The following is a 20,432-nucleotide window of genomic DNA, read 5'->3' on the forward strand; positions in this document are numbered from 1 at the left end:
CGCGCCTGTCGAAGGCAGAGCCTCCTCCCCCAAGCTCTGAGCCCGACCTCACCCAGACCTCCCTCTACCTGCCTTGAAACCTCGTATATTCCATGTAGACACGTCACGCCACCTGGATCACTCACCTGCCACAACCTTCTTCCAAATTAGGTCAATTACTTTTCTATCCCATTATCAACTTGGCGATACGTTTGCTTTACGTGAGTGTATCAGGGAAGGACCATTTTCCTGGGGTGGGACGTTAACTCATTTTATTGTTGCCGCAAACCTGGGGGGATGTTGGGTCTTTTGGTATGTTATTATCCTCATCTGGCCAAGAGGAAACTGAGACACAAGGATGTTAGAATAAAATAAAATAAAACAAACAACTTTACAGATGCAGGACTAGAACCTACGTCTCCAGGCTCCTAGCCCTTTGCTTCCCATGGCCGGCCATGCAAAGCCTACTCAACTGTGATTATCTTTCATTTCTTTGACTCTGCCTTCCCCTCACAGAACATCAAAGATGGCTAAGGATGTGACACACATGCCCCTGTGCCAATGCCCGGCTATTTATGAAGACCTCATAGCTTTGTTCAAGCTCATCACACGGACTTGCTGATATGCTGTGGGTGTTCTGCATGTGAACGGACAAGGCTGGAAACTAGCAGTAGAAACAGGACTCTGGGGAAGCCCAGCACCTGGAGGGCAGGATGGTCAAGACCCTAAAAGTGTGGGCAGAGAGATTCAGCAGCATCTGTAAGCTCTCAAAGATGCCCAGGCCTTGTGGCCAGCAGGCCAGCGCAGAGGGGCCTGGAGCAGAGCAGTTGAGGTGGGCAGGAGGTAGTCACGGTCCAGGGCAGGCCCTGCCTCTTGGGAGTGCTTGTCTGAGAGCTGGGAAGCCTTTGGCCCAGAAGGGCCTCTGCTGGGCTGATTTCTGGAAATATTTGGCTTAGAGCCTCCTCTTTGATTTTAACACCCTAGTGTCCCCAAATCCTTAGATGGCCGAGCTCACCAAGTAAGTAAACAAGTAGCTCCAGGAGGAAAGAGAGGGATGTCACCAGTGCTGGGGGCAGAGACAGTCACGACCAGGGGAAAAGGACAGGAGAGGGAAGTGGGAGGTAGACGTCACGGTGGCAGTGGGCTGACAGACTGGCCTGCTCTGGAGCTGAGCTAGACTAGAGCAGATAGTAGTTCTACCTGGCACTCGGGGTCAGGGGCTGGGGACAGGACTGCAGTTCCCAGGAAGGAGAAGCAGGAGTCCAGGCTGACCCCCAGCCTGGAAGAAACAGGGTATCTATCAGGAGACCAGGCAGACACTCAGCCCCAGAGGAACAAGCCTGGTCACAGCAAACAGGAAAGGGGCCACTTTGGCCAGCAGGACAGAAGGCCACCTCGAGCCGACAGGCTTAAATCTCCAAACTTCTGGCCTAGGCTCCTTGGTCCTGGCGAGCAGCCTCTTCCAATGTCTTTGCTGCGTGTTTCTTTGACCTTCACCGAGAGGTAACCACTGGAGCCAGTTCTTAGACAGCCGTGGCCCCGCATCTCCCTACCAAGGTCACCCCGTGGTTACAGGAGTTGCGACGCTCCTCCTGAGGTGGGTGGCATTGCCAGGAGCTCATGTTTTCTGAGGGACCCTCATCTGAGAGGTAAGCCCTCTCACTTCTTTGCCCTTTGGGATACAATTCCAAGGCTCATTCCCACAGCCCCTCAGAGGGTTCCAGAGGGATTGAGTCTCAGTTGTCCCAGTGATAACCCACTCGTTAACTCATTTTTTTTTTTTTTTTAGTTTATTTACTTTGAGAGACAGAGAGAAAGCATGAGTGCAGGAGGGGCAGAGAGAAAGGAGACAGACAGAATCCCAAGCAGGCTCTGCACTATCAATGCAGAGCCTGATGTGGGGCTCAAACCCACGAACCACGAGATCATAACCTAAGCCAAAGTCAGACGCTCGACTGATGGAGGCACCCAGGCGCCCCATTAACTTATTCTTTGTTGATCCTTTCCCCTCACCATGCATCCTGGGGTCACCTCCCAAAGAAACCACTTGCACCAAAACACTGGTCTCAGAGTTTGTTTGGGGAGGAATCCAAACTAAGACATCCATCATGGATTAAACTCTGTCCCCCAAAAAGGTATGTTGAAGTCTCAACCCCCACGACCTTAGAATGTGACCCTGTTTGAACACAGGACCATTAAAGATGTGATTAGTTACGAATAGGTCATACCAGAATCGAGTGGTCCTTAGCCCAATGACTGATGTCTTTACAGGAGGAGGAGAGGGACACACAGGGAGAAAACAGTCATGGGGCGACGGAAGAAGAGATTTCAGTGATACAGTCTGGAGGCCAAGGAACGCCCACAGACACCAGAAGCCAGGAGAGGCGAGGAGAGATTCTCCCCTACAGGAGTGTTTCAGAGGGAGCACGGCCCTGCCTGCACCTACCTGACTTTTGAACGGCCAGCCTCCAGAACGTGAGCCAAGAAATGTCTGTTGTTTGGGGCACCTTTGTTATGGCAGGCTAGATAACTAAGCCAGCACCTGATAGCAGAGTATGAGGGGAGGCCAAGCCTGAGTCTGGGGGTCAGTGGCTCTTGTTATGAAGCTCAGAGGGGCGCATGGTGCCCCTGACATGGTCACCCCGACCTCAGCAGCCCCGCACGAAGCACGAGGACAGGAGCTACTGGGTCTGCGCCGGGCTGAGAGGCAAAGACAGCTGTGGCCCAGGCGGGCGGCCTCTGTGGATTGCCTGCACCCTCCCTGCCCCCACCTCCATCCCCCTTAAACCTAATACCACAATCCCTTGCTGATATTAAAAACTGACAAGGAATTTTGCCACCGGCACTAGCATTTTAATATTGAAAGGTTGTGAAATCTAATAAGAGCTACAAGGAGGTTGATGGGGATGGCGTGATTCTTTTTCCCCCTTTCGAGCTTCAATAGAACCGAGATTCAATAAGCAAATGTGACAGAATGTGTGATTTCCCCTTGATCTGCCGAGGCCAGGCATTTCCTGTTTAATAACCTTAAACCGGTGGCCCCCCTCCACTCCCAGAGTGTCCCTCCCCCAGCGTCTCTCCTCCTCATCTTATCAGAATAATCCTTCATTTGAACGCAGCTCAGACTGGCACTTTGGTGGCACCTTATCACCGCTTGAAGACACAAAGAGAACACGCTGAAATATTATTCTTCCCCTTTGTGGGAAGGTGCTAATAAGATCTTCCTGCCGTTGCCCTGCCTGAGATGGCGGGAGATCCCAGATCCCAGTCCCTTCTGGTCAAATCCCAGCTTTAAAACCTGTCGGTAAACGAGGGTGTTCCTGGCCCACAGCCTGCCCAGACGAGGGGAGACCGACATAGAGAATTTCCAGCTAGAAAGTGACAGGCGGGGGCGCCTGGGTGGCTCAGTCGGTTAAGCGTCCGACTGCAGCTCAGGTCATGATCTTACACTCCGTGAGTTCGAGCCCCGCGTCGGGCTCTGTGCTGACAGCTCAGACCCTGGAGCCTGCTTCGGATTCTGGGACTCCTTCTCTCTCTGCCCCTCCGCCTCTTGCGCTCTGTCTCTCAAAAATAAACATCAAAAAAACATTTAAAAAAAAAAAAAGAAAAAGAAAGTGATAGGCAGTGGGAGGAACCCACACCTGACCTGAGAGGTTGGGCTCTGCAGGTCCATGTGACATACACATATGACAACGACAGCAAGTGCTCCTGGGGCAGCAGAGAATGCCTAGGGAGGGTCGGGGGGGGGGGGGGGTCTGGGCAGGCCAACAAGCACAGAGTGACACTCCAAAGAGGTGTCCTACAGCCTTTTGAGGCCACCTGCCCCCAGCCTCTGAATGGGATCCCGGCTCAGGACAGCTGAGACAGGTGCTTTCTGATGAGCTGAGCCCTTGCAGGGACAGAATGAAATCCTTGGCTCCTGTTTCAGTTTTTCTGGAGTAAGGCAAAGACAACTTTGCTAGTCCTCACAAAGTAAATAAATAAATAATTTTAAGTCTGTGGAGTGAGAGTCATTAACCATCTGTTATGAGCTGAACTGTGTTCCCCACCAAAATCCATGTGTTGAAAGCAAAACCCCCAAAGTGACTATGGTAGGAGACAGGGCCTTTCAGGAGGTAACTAAGATTAAATAAGGTCCAATATGGTCCAATAATCCCTCATGTCCTTGACCGGTATCCTTGTAAGAAGAGAATGTGCACACAGAGGAAAGGCCATGTCAGGACACAGTGAAAAGGCAGCCATCTGTGAGCCAAGAAGAGAGGCCTCAGGAAAAACCAAACCTTAACCTTGGACTTCTAGCCTCTAGAACTGTGAGAAAATAAAACTCTGTTGTTTAAGCCGCCCAGTGTGTGCTATTTTGTTAGGACGACTCTAGCAAACTAATACACAATTCTTCATTTTTACTCCAATCCCCTCACTGAGGCCCAGAGAAGGTAAGTTACTTGTCCATGGTCACACAGCTTACTCATGGTAGAACCAGAATTAAAGTCCAGAACTCTGCTTTCGGTTCCATGCTAATTATGCTACACCAGCTTCTCCACAAAAGAACAAAGGGCTTGTGCCCAAAAGTCAGCTTTGCCCATTAAACTTCAATGCACACACTCAAAAACACCTTAAGTTTTAAAAAAGGAATAAAACAGCCCCAATCTCCACTGCTCTGAGTACCCTGAGGCAGGAATGATAGAGCTTTTTCACTCCCTGCTGCACAAACCACCATCGTGAGGGCTTGGTATTTACTTGGATAAACGGTAATCTTCTCCAGAATGCCAGCCTGCCTCTGAGGGTCACCTGACCGATCACATTTGCTGTTGCTATGTTACTTCAGCTCCTAATTTGCTGTCGTTTGTTACTTGGAGTTCCTGGAATTCCCTGCAAAGTTAAAGAGGCAGACAAGGAACCATGCCGGCTGAGAGTGGGTACCACCGGACTCCCAGCCAATTGCACCCTGGCACCGTGAGTGTCCGAGCCAGGGTCCCCAGTTCTGATGGCACACTTGCCCCACACTTTCCCTATTGAGTCACTTCTCCTTGGGCCACAAGAGAAAGCATGCTAACAGGGATGGGAGAGTCAGGGATGCTCCCCCATGTTGATGGAGTAAGGAGAGGGGCATTTAATGTTTAATATCAGAAGTCAGAATACAGGGACTGTGTGGTGTCATGGAAAAGAGCGCTAGGTTTAGAGCCCAAAGACCTGGATTTGAATGTAGGCTCTACTAAGAATAGCTGTTTGCCTTGGGCAACTGTTTCAAACTCTCTCAGAGCTTTGGTTTCGTCATGTATACTGAAGATACGGAATATAATGCACGAGACAGCTTTTAGCCGTGCCTGGTGCATGATGGGCCAACATAAACAATTGGTCCTTCTTTTGTCCCAGCCGTAAGTTTGCCTTGGAAAAGGGGTTGGCCTTTAGATCTCAGAGGGCTGGGAACGAAAAGCCAGGAAGACCATAATGACAGGGAAGGCAAGAGAGACAGGCACCAAAGGAGAGAAATCAGGTAGAGACAAGAGCAGGCCACATCCTGGGAGTCCCACGCTATGCCAGGTAGGGCCAGGGCACTCTGCCTTCTTCCTTCCAGTACATCATGTACATCTTCAGAGAAAGAGAGTTTTCAGTTAAGAGAATAACTGCTAGTAGAGACAATGATACGGCAAGTGTGGGAAGCTGATGAAGAAGTGACAACGGATAGGGCCGGAAGGGGCAGGGCATGCTCGGCTCTCCCCCTGGCCTCTTTAACTCCACACCAGGCGCAATCTCAGTAGAGGCCTCCTCCAGCCACGTTTTCCTCATCCACCCTCTTCTGCAAAGAGCCCAGAGAAGCAGGGAGGGAGGAATCTGTATAGCCAACCCCAACGGACTCCCAGCCAACGACAGGTAGTGGTCTGGGGAGGCCTAAGAAAAGACCCAGGGATAACAATCGAGACATAGGTTTATTAGGGGACCTTATGTACGGGGAGTCCAGGAGTGGCTGACTGGATAAAGCATCCACTGCTGGGATCTACATGCAACAAGCTTTACTGGTGTAGCAACTTAGCCCTCCCCTCCTCGCATGGCCAGCATTCCAAGGAGATCAAGGCCTGCCATCCGGACAGTCCTCCTTACCAAGGAAACACTCTGGGTCAGCCACCCCTGGAAACCCCTGACCTTGAACACTGAACAACACATTCTTCTACAGATTCCACTTGGTGGGAATACAGGGGCAGGACAGGATCCCTACAGTCTCAAGATAGTGAAGGCACGTACCACACAGGATCCGAGGACAGGGTTTAGGGTTGGCATGGAGAATCTTACCGATTCCCTCTGCCAGCGCTGGTGGAACATAGCTTGTACAAATAATGTGAACTGGCCCATGTACAGCAAAGAGGCTCAGTACAATTCTGGTAAAGTGGATGACACAGAGCTTTCCCATAAGAACTTCATTTTTCCCCATTCTTCCGCAGAACCTGTGCGTCTTCCATCTGCCCACACATCTCCTTAGAATATTTAGGAACCGGTTCAAGGAAAAGATCATCCTCCAAGAAGAGTATTATATTGTTTATGAGGTAATTTAGCACATTTCGGTATAAACAAGATGATATGTGTATAAGACTATCTCCTAGTTCCGTTTAGAGGTGGTTAGCATTTGAAGTACCCTAAAACTAACACTCCAGGCTGGTCAACTAGCACACAGAGGCCCTAATCAGGCACCACCCCCTTCAGAGCTGATCGTTAGCATTTAGAATATCAGTGCCAAAAATCCAAGAAGTCAGTTTGCCACATGAAGACTGACACAAGGTGGGCGAGCCTGACCATCAGCATAAGTGCCCATGCCTTGAACAGAGGCTTGGAGGCTGATCTAGCCAGATCTGATCAAGGAGACCAAGGACTTGATCTAGCCAGATCTGACCTAGGTGACCAAGCAATCCAAAGGACGGGCACGCAGCTAACGAAGGCTGCAATGTAATCAATGACACAGCATTATGCCCACCACCATCACAAAGCCATGCTCCCTTTTCCAGATTCTCCACACAGGATCACATTTCTGTGAACACATCTCCCCTTCAAGGATTCTGACAGCACTGGCCAGGAGAGAGGGGCTCCGACCACTCCCAGGCATTCTGATCCACACAGTGAAAGACTTGTAGAGCTGGAGATGCCGTTGAACATGGTCATCAGGACCAAGCTCTGGAATCAGACTGGCTACTCTAACTACCGCCGCCACTGTTCATTAGCTGTGGGCCCTGGGCAGGTCACCTAACCTCTCTGTGCCTCAGTTAACATAGGCAAAGGGCTTAGACTCACGCTCAGCAAATAATGAGTGCATTATTAGTCAGCATTATTACCCGAAAGAGGAGAGTGGAGCACCAGCCCATCCAAGCTCCAAGACACGGGGTTTTATTACGATAATAATAACTGCCATGCAATGAGAACCTTAATCACTATATATAAGCACATTCTACTAGCTCCTTTACGTACACACTCTATTAGCTCCCTGAATCCTCACAACTCCGTGGAGGTAGCTAGTACTATCCCCATCTTAGGGATGATGAAGATGAAGCTTGGAAGAAACTTGCTCCCTGCCACGGAGCCCAAAGCAAAGGAAACTAAAGCGAGTCCTGTGTCATCCCAGAGTCTGTGTTCTCAGCCACCACAAAGCCCACTTCTCTCTAAGAATGCTACACTACTTTCTGGGAAGAGTTTGGCTCTCTGTGTTGACTTTTCTCCCAGGAAGAAAACTCATGGACAAGAGAATGGCTCACCTCCCTTGGTGATTCTATTTCTCACTCTGCGTTAATAAATGCACATCCAGGTTTATGTGTCAGTCTGTTATGACCGAGGTTGGGTTCACAGTTCATGGCCTTGGCTTCTTAGATTCCCCTTTAAAAATCCCAGTGCTACAGCCATGCTCCGGACCAATTAAATCCAAATCTCAGGGACTGTGACCCAAGCATCTCTATTTCTTATAGCTCCCCAAGCGATGACAATGATCCCGAAGGTCATGAACCACTGGATTGAGGTGAGCCAGCAAGACTGCATCTAACGGACTCTATAAAATTAAACACCTGATCCTACAACATCTGGGGCTCAGGGTCCAGTCCCCATGGCTAGGCACACTCCCATTGACAACAGCACCCTCCTGATTCTTGGAGGGGAAAACTGGGCTCAAACCAAGGCTTCGCCTGCCACCCCACAGGAAAGGCGAAGGCCCTCTTCCTTCACACCCTCACACCCTGCTCCAGCACCAACCTAAGTGCAGCCCCTCCTGGTAGCTCATACCAGGCCCCCTCATCCGTCTCTCCAACTCAGCCTCAGACAGCCCATTTGAATGTGGCTTACTCTCAAAATGAAGGATCGGGCTTTGCCTGGGACATAATGGGTTGAATAAAATTTTATGGGTCTCTCTGGGAAGACGGAATTGGGGGCTGAAGGCAGAGGAGGAGGGGGAGTGGGAGGGCAGATGGGTAACAGCTCCTGGGTCTCTCTCCAGGGGCAGATAGAAAGGCTAAAGCAGAATCCTCACAAGGCGCAGGCAATCAGCAGTATTAGCATACAAACTGCCTGCTCCAGACGTCAGCTCCTGGCAGCCAAGAACCCATCAGGGGCAGCAGGCTCTCATCCCAGCAATAAATACTTATGAAAGCTTGCTGATGCCAAACCTCACGGGAGGCCCGTTGGTGGGGAGAGAGCTGCCCAGAGCTGGGGGCTCGAGATTCGGCAGTGGACACAGACAGAGCCAGGGTCTGAGGGCAGAGAGTGGATGGGTGGTGATGGAGAAGCCGATGCAGATACAAGAAGCACGTTAGCACCCACGGAGGGCCTGGGCAAGTCGTGAAGACACCAGCTCCTCCACTAGAAAGCTGTGGGACGCGGAGCCTGGCACCATCTCTCAGCACAGCATCTGCTTCTGCAAAGTGGGGAAGAAAAGCCGCTGCCCAAAAGATGCTAAAGTGGGGCTCCTTGCAGTCCTCACCTCCAACAGCACAGACCAGACGGCCTTGTCGTTTCCCCAGCTAGACTCAACTTCAGATGGGGTTCTTCCTGAACGCAGCCCCACCTCCCTTCCCATTTACTCTAGAAAACTTGCCATTGTAAATTTTTTCCCTGCCATTTTAGCACGTAAGTCTTCTCCCAGCCGCTGGCCACTTTTACAACCCAGGAACGTCTTTCTCAAAGGCTTGGGAGGCATCCCTCAGAAATGTAGTCACCTAAGGAGACAGCATCCCCAATCCCCCTTCTCTGTGGGAGCATGGGTGCCTACCTTAAGGGACCATTAGCAAACACAAGATGTCTAATCACATTAACCAACCCCCCCCAACATCCTCCAGCACTTTCCACTAGTTCACCCCAGTGCTTAAAACTCCCCTGCCTTTGTTTCCACAAAACTGAGTCCAGTCTCTCTCACCTATTGCCATAGTCATGAATAAAGTCTTCCTTGCCTGTTTAACTCTGCCTGGTGCAATTTTTCTTTGACAAAAAGAACTCAAACAAAAAAAAACAGAGAGACCAGAGGCCTCTGAGCACTAGGAATCATGGGCTGGCTGGTTAATCTCTACAGACCTCCTTTGGGAAAATGTGATCAGCCACGATGTTCCTTCAGCAAAGGAACAAATCCTGAAACATGAGCCCTGGGAGGTACCTCAGAAATCATCAAATGCAAACCCCACCTTGTGACAAAGGAGAGAGCTGAGATTCAAGACCCAGACCAGCTACATAATTTGCAGGCCCCAGTGCAAAATGAAAAAATTGGGCCCCTTCTTCCCTTCTTCTGCAGGTTCTTTCTCAGCCTGTCTTGGTGTTTATATGTGCTATTTAATGTCACATTCCCTGGGGCACGAGATACTCACTATACTCATTGGTGGGGTGTATACACCAGTACCAACCCTCACTGGCCCCACACCCAGAAGAGGAGAGCAGTAGAGGTCCCTGGGCTGGAGCGGGGAGCAGGCAGCTGAGAACCCACTGCAGGGAGGAAGAAGGGAGGTGAGGAGATGGCAAGAGACAGGACATGCATGAGCCAAGATTCCCAGCCCCCAGTGTACACACCATTGCCCCATGGATTTCGCTCGCAAAACACAAATTTGAAAAGAAAAGTCTTGAGATCTCAAGACGGTAACCCCCTTTCTTAGCCCAGGGCCCTGTGCTACTGCATTAGTCGGACGCCAAGGGAGCCAGCGCCACAGAGACCTTCACTACTTTGCCGGTGGTCACAGAGCCGCCTGTCAACAGAGCAAAGACTAGAACCAGGTCTCCGAGTCCCACTACTGCCAGATTGTTCCACAGCAGGCAGTGCCTAGCACTGTGCCGGGGCAAGCAGAGACCCTGGTTCCAGGCCCCGGACAAGCGACTTCATCAAAACTGTCTAAGTACCTGCCTGATGCCCAGGACTAGCTGGGCCAGTAGTGCGGTCTGGGCAGGACACTCCAAGCCAGAACAAAGACCCACGAGGACTCCCCTCCCCACTGGAGCTCTGGGACTCATGGCCACAGGCTGTCACGTGACCAGGCTCCCAGGAGGGAGACCTGTCAAGTGGACCATTCCTGCTGACCGGTGTGGCAGTGCTTCCACAGGATTGTGTGAGATTAGGAAGCCGGAACAGTGCTGATTTGGGGCGGACTCTCCCTCAGATCGGCACAGGAGGAGTTCAGGACTCTGGGATACCCACGAGCTACCACCACGTCTTGGGCCTGAGTGGCACGTAGGAGCCTGTGCGTCTGCAATCTGCCCCGGTGTGATGGAGCGGCAGCGGGCATCCTTACCCTGTGTGCCCTCCAACACTGGGTAAGGTCGATGGGGGATGGCAAGACGGTCTCTCCCCCTCTGCAGGCTCCACACACCACGTGTCAGGCAGTCCTCAGGCAACGGCTGTGCCTATTCCCTCCCAGGGTTTTCAAAAATCCCGCTTCATCACACCAACAGGCCCTTTCTAACGGATGTGCCCATACCGCGCTCTCCTGGGTCAATCCCAAACCGTGCCAGAGCAAGGACGGACATGGTCTGCAGGAGCAGGAATGTGGCTAGAAGCAACAATGTGGGGATGGTCACCAGCCATAGGGGTCGTCACCACACCACCGCCTCGGCTTCAACCCCACAAACCTTACCACATGGGCAAAATCCTCTGCTCGTTTTGAACTCTAATTTAAGGAGATTGATTTTCAGGTGCAGCTTAGAGATCTGGTCATATGACTTCATTACCACATACTTCTCGGTCAATTATTATGGACCATCTCTGTCCTTATTGAGATTGGAGTTTTATACATCCAGGAGTCCAACTAGACAAAAAACAAATGCCTTATTTGTTAAGATATTTAATGGGGGGGGGGGGAGAGATGAACGATTAAAATAGAAAAATTTATTTAGCACTCTCTATGTTCCAGCCACTGTGCTAAACACCTAATATGAACTATCTCATTTAATGTTTTCAACCACGCAATGAGGAAGGTACTAATAAAATCTATTATAGCAAAGAAAACTAAGAGAAGTTGAGGGGTTTGCCTAAGATCACACAATCAAGTGCTAAAGTCTAGATATAAACCCAGATTGCCTGTCTCATACAGGCACGCTGCTACCTGCTCATGACAAAACTTTAACATCCGTGCCCTCTAGATTTAATTCGTCTCTCCAGCCACAATCAGAACGTATCTTCTTGGCCTATATTCTCAGGCTGCTTCTGCTCAGAAAATCAGCCACATCAAAAAGATCCACTGTTTAATGGACCCATCAAACAGCAGACTATCGATCTGTTGCTGGCATTTTATTGATGTGTTATTACCACTCTCCCAAAACATCTTCTATCGGCTGTTTTATAATACTGTAATGCCCATACGGCCTGGATTTTCCAGAGTAATCTCGATTTCAATATTGCGACCTATGCTTTACAGAAGCCACACAACATTAGAGAAATTATGGTATAGTCACATCCCAAATAGGTTCCCCACCCTGTTTCTTACATCCAAGAGAGTCCCAAATTCCTTTATTAGATTTCCTTTGTCAAAATTCCTTGGACTCTGAAAACACAGTCATGACATCATGTTGATGGAGGAGTTTTGGCTCACTTCTTACAGCCGAGGCTAATTTACACTTTAGCAAACCCACCGTACCACGTGGTATAATCACCACAGCTGAGTCAAAGCAGCTTCCAGTCACAGGCTCTGGTGTTTAATTAGCCTCCATATACCTATTGACTGCAAGCATCATCACTGAGCCAATTCTTATTCATATGGACTTCTGGTGGTGGCACTACTATTTTCCATCAGCCTGATTTTTCTCCCCTAGAGAACAGACAGCAGATTGTCATAAAGCACCGAAGCAAGACCTCACCACTCCCCATGCCGGGCTACTGTGCCGTGGCTCCAAGCCCTATAAAAACTGGCCAGGTCACACAGACTGGAGGCCTAACCTGGTGCCAGGAACACATGTGGCCAGGCATTCTGTTGGTCCTGGAGTTTACATGGACTGCACACCACCTTACCCACCCAACCCTTTCATATGCGTTTACACAAAGCTCCTCTCTGTCATGTCCAAGAAACATGGAAAAATATCCTTGGTCAAAAGCCATGGTGACCAGTGGTTCCAAATGACTGGTTCTCAATGGAAGGCAGAGAGTTGTACCTTCTCCTACGAGTATCTGTCCTCCAGGAACCCCTTGACAATGGAGCCTTTAATTAATGTCACCAGCTTCCTGAAAGCTGCCTCACTCTGTTGGATGAAACATGGTGCTCATGCCATAAGAGGCACAGGACATGTGGCCTGTAGTTCTAGGCTTCCTCCCCTGCGCTGCAATAAGTCCTATGTATTTTGACATACACGAAATGAATTAGCTCTCTGCTTTCGAAGTAAAAGGAAGTTTCTACTAAAATATAGCAGCACATGTCAAGGTATTCAATACAAATCAAAGGCTCTCTGTGTTGGACTTAGAAGAAAAAGGGCTCCTGTCCTCCAGAGCAAGAGCTCCAAGCCTGCAGAAGAGAGGGTGGAGGGCAGACAAATGACGATCTGGGGAGACAACAGATTGAGGCAAGCATGACTTTATTTGGCCACCACTGATCCATCACACAAGTTCAGACAGGCCCATCTTCTACACGCTAGTTGACCTGCATGGCCGTTGGCGGAGCAAGACCACTACAAGCTGTCAGCAGTGAGCTGGGAGTAATGAAGGCAAGACCAGAAGGTGAGCAGTGTGGTCCGAAACTCAGAGAGAAAGAGCAAGGTGTCAAACCAAGTCTCTGTGGCAGAGAGGAGTACAGGGCATGACCACGGCTGGACACCGAGAGAGCAAAACAAAAGATGCTGAATCCAGAAAGGGTATAGGAGTTGAAGTTGGCACATCTGAGGGGAGGCTGGCAGGAGCTGGTAGGAGTGAGATCGAGATACTGAGATCGAATGGAAAGACAGTCCGAGAGAGCTCTCAGAGTCACGAGGGTCTCTCATGCCCTCAATTAGCACCATTTTAATATGTTAACGAGCCTCTTTAATTTTTTTAATTTGTATATATTCCCAGAAAATCCATACCGTGGTTCTGTACGCATGCATTGTTTCACTTACATGAACATGACTGTGCTATATAGATCTCATTCCCTTTTGCTTCATTCTTTTCAACAACACTCTGTTTTTAAAACCCTCCCACATTGAGGGGGGCCTGGGTGGCTCAGTCGGTTAAGCATCTGACTTTAGCTCAGGTCATGATCTCGCAGGTCCATGGGTTTGAGCCCCACATCAGGCTATGTGCTGACAGCTCAGAGCCTGGACCCTGCGTCTCCCTCTCCCTATGCCCCTCTCTCCCACACTCTCTGTCTCTCTCTCAAAAATAAATATTCAAAAAACCCCTCCCGCACTGATATGTACACACCCAGCCTCTGTTTCCAACCACTGCACAGTGGCCCATAGGGAGCATCTGCTACACTGTGCCATGCACCCCCTGATGATGGTCACCCAGACTGACTCCAGCTCCCCCCACCCCCACCTCCAAACAATGGAGCTATGGGTACCCTCACACCCTGCCACTAGGGACTTGTGAAAGAATGTCTTTGGGATATGTGCCCAGGAATTGCTGGATCTCATGGAAAACGGATTCTTATTTTAACTGAACAGTGCAAGACGGCTCTCCAGAACGGCTGCAAAATCTATGTGCCCACCAGCAGGGCAGGCCAGTTCCTGTATCTGAGGGCTCTCTTTTGAAGATCAGGGCTCTGCCCCTTTCAGCTCATCTCTTTCTGCACCTAATATCAGTCAGACAGTCAAACAAGATCATCATCAACTTCTTCCCCGGGTGACCACGTAAGTGTCCCAAGAGAATGTATGTTTGCCCACAGCTGTGAAAATTCTTCTAGCCCTACCTAAATGTTCCCTCCTCATTGTCAGGGTTTCGAAGCACAAAATAACCAAGGCATATTTTCAGGCAACCTGTTTCTAGCCTGCCCCAAGCCCCTCGACCTACTGGCTCCAACTGCTGGCATCTGTAGACAGCCCTAAGAAAGTAACTATTCAAAACTCTCAACTGCATTAACTATAGCTTCATTAGTCCAGTAAGACTCTTTACTAACACACTGTCCTTTAGGTTGGTGTTTTATTTAGTATAGTGCGTGGTCATTCTTATAGGGAGTTATCTTCTGATGTCCATCTTATTCTACCACTGATATTTTCCTTTTATTATTCTACTCTCTTCTAATTAAACATATGTATATGTGCATATGAATAATTGTAATATGTATGGATTTGACTCGGCTTCTGCTGCCAAGAACTCAAAGCATAAAACTGTCTAGTCCTGGGGCACACAGCTCTTTTGCAGGCCTCTTTTTACTGTACTGCTCTCTAATTGCACTCCCTCCTGCCTAAAGGTGGAGAACCAGTTGGTGTTCTTCATGTCTTTATTACAAACGGGCTAGTCGCAGTAGCTTCTATTTGTTCCCCAACAGCTATTCTTTATGTGCTCATGGTAATGGGATTTTCAGCTCATACATGATAGCCTTGGTGAAGTCTGTATCTCCTTGCAGGTGGATGTGACCCTGTGAAAAAATTCTGACCGATGGGATGTGTATAATTTCTAGGGCACATGCTTAAAATGAACCCTTCCTTCTAACTCCCCTCCCACTGGCTGGAAGAGGGATGTGATGATGAGTGCTGGGTGCCATCTTGGATCATAGGATAAACATGGCATACAGAGGATGACACAAAACCCACAGGGCTGTATCCTGCATCTTCAGTAAATGTGGAGCTACCCCAGAAGCCCTGGAAGGCTTACCTAGCCTAGGAAAAAATGAACTTCTGTTTTCTGTAAACAACAAATACTATAGATTAGCCTGACCAATACACATATGTGCCAGGGGACAGCAAACTTTTTAGGTAGAGAGCCAGGTGGAAAATATTTTAGACTTTGCAGGCCATTCTCTCTCTGTTGCAACTATTCACCTCTGCCTTTGTAGCACAAAAGCAGCCAAAGACAATAAATGGGTGTGGCTGTGTTCCAATAAAACTTTGGCCCACGGGCAACAGTGTGCCACCCCTGATATACAGTATCATTTACATGTTTTTAGACTTTATGTAAATGGTCTATATGTATCCTTCTGCTACTTGCTTTCTTCACTCAACATTATGTTTTGGAGTTTCATCCATGTTACACATGTAGATTTAATCATTTCTATCACTAGAAACAATAGCATTGAATGAAAGTTTCACAAATTTATTCATTCATTCCTCTGGGACGGACATCCACGTTGTGTCTAATTATGTCCATCTCACAAAGTGTCACAGTGTTCCAACCAACACTCATGGAAATGCCCACCAGTGCATATGAGTGTCTCTAGAATTCACAACCGAGAGTGAAGTTACCGCATATTCAGCTTTACTGTATGTTTCCCAACTTTCTCTCCATGACCGTACCAGTGAGACCTTCCATCAGAGTGTGGTGGTTCCCCTTGCTCCACACTCTTACTGATCAAACCTCAGTATCAGCACACTTCTGAAATTTGGCCAATCTGATGGGTCAGAAAGGGCTCTCAGTGTGATTTGCATTTGCCTGTTTACTAGTGAGGTTGAGCATTTTCTCATGTGTTCACTGGTTATTTAGACATCCCTTTTGTCAAACTCCCTGGTCATATCCTTTGTCTCATTTTCTGTTACATTATTTGTAATGTTCATATTGATTTGTAAGAGGTTTTCTCTTATTCTGGTTACTAATTATGTATCTTTTATAAGCTTTACAAACATCTTTTCCAAGTCTGTATCTTGACTTTAAGCGTGTATTTTGATACATGAATATTTTAAATTATAATATAGTCAAATCTATCAAACTTCTTTCGGTTACTGCTTTTGGCATCTTGTTTAAGAAAACCTGCCTACTTCCAAGGTCAGAAAGATATTTCCTGACAGTCTCCCCCAGTATTCTGAAGTTCTCCTTTTCACATTTAGGTCTTAGAACATCCTGGAATCTATTTAGTATCAGTCTGAAATAGACACAGAATTTTTTTTTTCCATTACAAATGACCAGATATACCACTGCCATTTTTAAAATAGCCCATGCGTTCCTAACACTGGTAAGGCACTGCGTCACCTCCGAAATTCCCCTACAGTCACGATTTTATTTCTGGGATCTCTTTTCTGTTTCTTTGCCAATACCAACCCCCCTAATCATTACAGCTTTGTAATCAGCCTTGATTTTTGGTAACTCAATTCCCATCATTCTTGTTGTTTTTCCTCAAAATTCTCTTGTATATTCCTGGTCCTTCCTTTGCTGTCCCAAATAAATTTTAGAGTCAGCTACTCAGGTTGTATGAAAAAAAGTTCTTGGGATTTTGCCTTGAATTGCATCCAATTTGATCTGGAGATAATTGACATCTTTACAACACTGAGTCTTTCCAAGCACCCCATCTCTTGCACTCCCACAGCATCAGACGAAAATAATCTGAGGCAGAGTTATGGCAAATCGAACTGCTTTAACCAAAGATTGCTGATGAATGGTTCTGTGTCAATCCAGAGAAAAGTTCTCACTGCATTGCTACAAGATTCTGTCCTTGGCCCCGTCCTTTTGGAAATATGTCAATCAATTATTCAGATAACACCAACCTGGTGGGGAGAGCACATGCCATAGATGACATAATCAAAATTCAGAATGATCTCAAGTCTACAATGCTTGGCTGAAACCAGGAAGATAAAATTTAACAAGTATGAATGCACAGCCCAGCAGCAATCTCTGAAATTCACTTGCACAAATGCAGAATGGTTGCAGAGGGAGTAGTGGTTTGGCAGCAATTTATGTGAAAAGGATTTTGTGGCACAAGAGAGGCAGTTAGGCAGTCATTGATCACAAACCTAATACGAGACAATAATATGGCGTGCCCGTTTAAAGAGCTAATGCAAACTTAGTAAAGTCCAGTATCCAGTCCATGTGAGGGACAGCCCTTCCGTGCTCTGATGTGATCTGATCATATCCTTCTCATTTGCTTCATCATTCGATGCCACTGCTTATCTGAGAGCATCTAAAGAAGGATAAACAAAACAGCGAGAGATGTGGAAAACGTCCCATCCAGCCTCTGGACAAAGAGACGTTCATGCTGTCACTGCTCTCATGCTAGAGCGACCAAGTAAAAAGCCACAACTACTAGCCTCCATGGGAGAAAGCTCTCTGCCTTCCCCTGAAGATGTCCCCAGTGGAGGAATAGTCAGGGGTGCAGGAGGTAGTGAATTTCTGCTGCTAGAGTCAGACCAGCAGTTGCTTAGTGACCATCTCCCAGGATGCACCGGGTGACTTCACATGCCCTTCGTGGTCAGGGACCATGAAGGTCACATTTTCTCTCTCATTTCTGCCTAGTCCAACATGAGCTTCCAGAATCACAGATCTGGGAAGGAAATAATACACATGTAAGCAAGTGCCAGAACATAGAGTCATTACAAAATCCAGTTTTGCCCAGATTAGGAAGGATTTCGTTATCTTCTTTATTTAAACTAATACAGTTATGAAATATTTCAAACATACAAAAAGCACAGCGAATAATAAAACAAATATCCGTGTATCTGCCACAAAGGGTTAACAATTGCTAAATTGTGCAATATGGATTTCTTGACGATTTTTTAAGAGAAATAAAACATGACAGGTACAGTTAAAGTCCTCACCCCTGCCCTGTCCCCCTTCCTATGAGTCTTACTACATGTGTTTTCCATAAAAGTATACAGTACTGTTTTATGCTTTTAAATTTTACTGAGCGGGATTCGTGCTATGTATGACACTCTGCGAACTGCTTACTTAGGAGACCATTTTGAACAGTCATCTCTGTAACACCTCCTCGTCCATGTGTGACTGTCTCTAGAGCATGTACATCTAGAGGTAGAATTGCTATATCATCAAGTCTGCATATCTTAAATTTTACTAGATACTGATGAACTGGCCATAACCACAAGCATTATAAGACAGCTCCCATTATCCTACCCTCTTGCTGCTAGTTAGTATTATCAAACTTTACATTTTTGCAAAACTGGTAGCCAGGAAGTAACATCTTGTCATTGTGGGATCTTTTGTTTTCTGGGTCCTAGTAAGAAGGAACATTTTTTCGTATATTTCTTGGCTATCTAGGATTCCTCATCTGTGAATTGCTTCATCTTTTTCCTTTGACTATTTTGAGTGACTTGTTTATCTTTTTTTTTTTTTAAGTTTATTTATTTTGAGAGAGAGTATGCACGTGCGCAGGGAGGGAAGGGGCAGAGAGAGAGGGAGAATCCCAGGCAGGCTCCGTGCTGTCAGCTCAGAGCCCAACATGGGGCTCGATCTCACAAACCGTGAGATCACAACCTGAGCTGTGATCAAGAGCTGGATGCTTAACCGATTGAGCCACCCAGGTGTGCCTGTTTATCTTTTATAAGAACTACTGATTTATAGAATTCTTCATATATTGTGGATATTTATCTTAGATGAGTTGTGTATGCAAATATCTTCTCCCACTTAGGACTTCACTTTCTCTCTAGCTCTGCTCTGAGGCTATTCTCACTCCACACTAAGCCACTCTTCCCAAATCACCTGTGATATCTGCTGTCACAAGGCATGGTTTTACCAAGCAAGTATTTTGGTGATTGCTTGTTTTTATCTTTGGCATGGAGTCTGCAATTCTAGTAACTTCCACAGTAGGTGTTTTGGTTTGGTTTGGGTTGGGTTTGGGTTGTTTTATTTTTTTATGATTGGTAATTCAAGGATTAAACCATTCAGGGTTTCTCCCCACCCCACACCAGCCAGTTCTAATTCTTCGACACCAACTGGGTGTCCTACAATTCAATTCTGGCACTATCTCCCCAGAATTCTTCTAAGGGATCAGTCCCACAAGAAGGCCCGCGCTTCAGACACCAGTTCTAAATATCAGGCCGCCAGCACACCCACGCTTCTGTGTGGCATGGATATAAATTCAAGAGTTCCACAAGGCCCCCTCCAGTTCTATAACTTGCTAGAACAACTCACAGAACTCAGAAAAGTACTTTACTTACTAGTACTGGTTTATCCTAAAGGATACAACTCAGGAAAAACCAAATGCAAGTGATGCACAGAGCACAAGAGAGGAATGGGGAGCTTCCCTGCCCTCCCCGGGCACAATACCATCCCAGCAACTCAACGTGTTCACCAACCCAGAAGCTCTCCAAACTTGATTATTTAGGGGGTGACAGCAGTTCCATTATCTAGGCATGATTACTTAAATCACTGGTTAATGGTGATTGAAAATCTCTAGCTCCTCTCTCCTCCCAGGAGGGTGGGGGCGCAACCCCCCAATTCCATGGTTGCTTCTCAGATGACCAGCCCCATCCTAAAGCTATCCAGGGGCCCACCAAGAACCACCTCGTTAGCATAAAGTCAGGTTTGGTAACGGGGGGTTCATTGCACATAACCAAAGATGCCCCTATCACTCAGGAAATTCCACGGGTTTTAGGAGGTCTGTGCATACGCTCTCTCAAACTAAATAAACTTTAAAAAAAAAAGATAAACAAGTCACTCAAAATAGTCAAAGGAAAAAGATGAAGCAATTCACAGATGAGGAATCCTAGATAGCCAAGAAATACACGAAAAAAATATTCCTTCTTACTAGGATCCAGAAAACATTAAAAAATCCCACAAGCCAGGGCAAAGACCAAATAGTAGTTCTTATCATACCACAGCCATTAATGAGAAAGATGAAGTCAGGTTTATAGTCAAGTCAATTTTCATCTATTTAATTTTTTAAAATGTTTATTTATTTTGAGAGAGAATGAGAATGTGAGCCGGCGAGGGGCTGAGAGAGAGTGAGACAAGAGGATCTGAAATGCACTGTCAGCAGAGATCCTCAAACTCAGGAACCCGTGAGATCATGACCCGAGCCGAAGTCGGAGGCTTAACCAACTGAGCCACCCAAGTGCCCCCTATTTAATTTTTTATTAAAATATCACATTCATTGTTTTATAATTAATGAGTAGTTGTCTAAAAAATTCAGAACGAAGTTAAAAGAGATATGACACCCAGGTTCAAGTCATAG

Source organism: Acinonyx jubatus, chromosome A2 (genome assembly GCF_027475565.1).
Source record: "Acinonyx jubatus isolate Ajub_Pintada_27869175 chromosome A2, VMU_Ajub_asm_v1.0, whole genome shotgun sequence".
Taxonomy (NCBI): Eukaryota; Metazoa; Chordata; class Mammalia; order Carnivora; family Felidae; genus Acinonyx; species Acinonyx jubatus.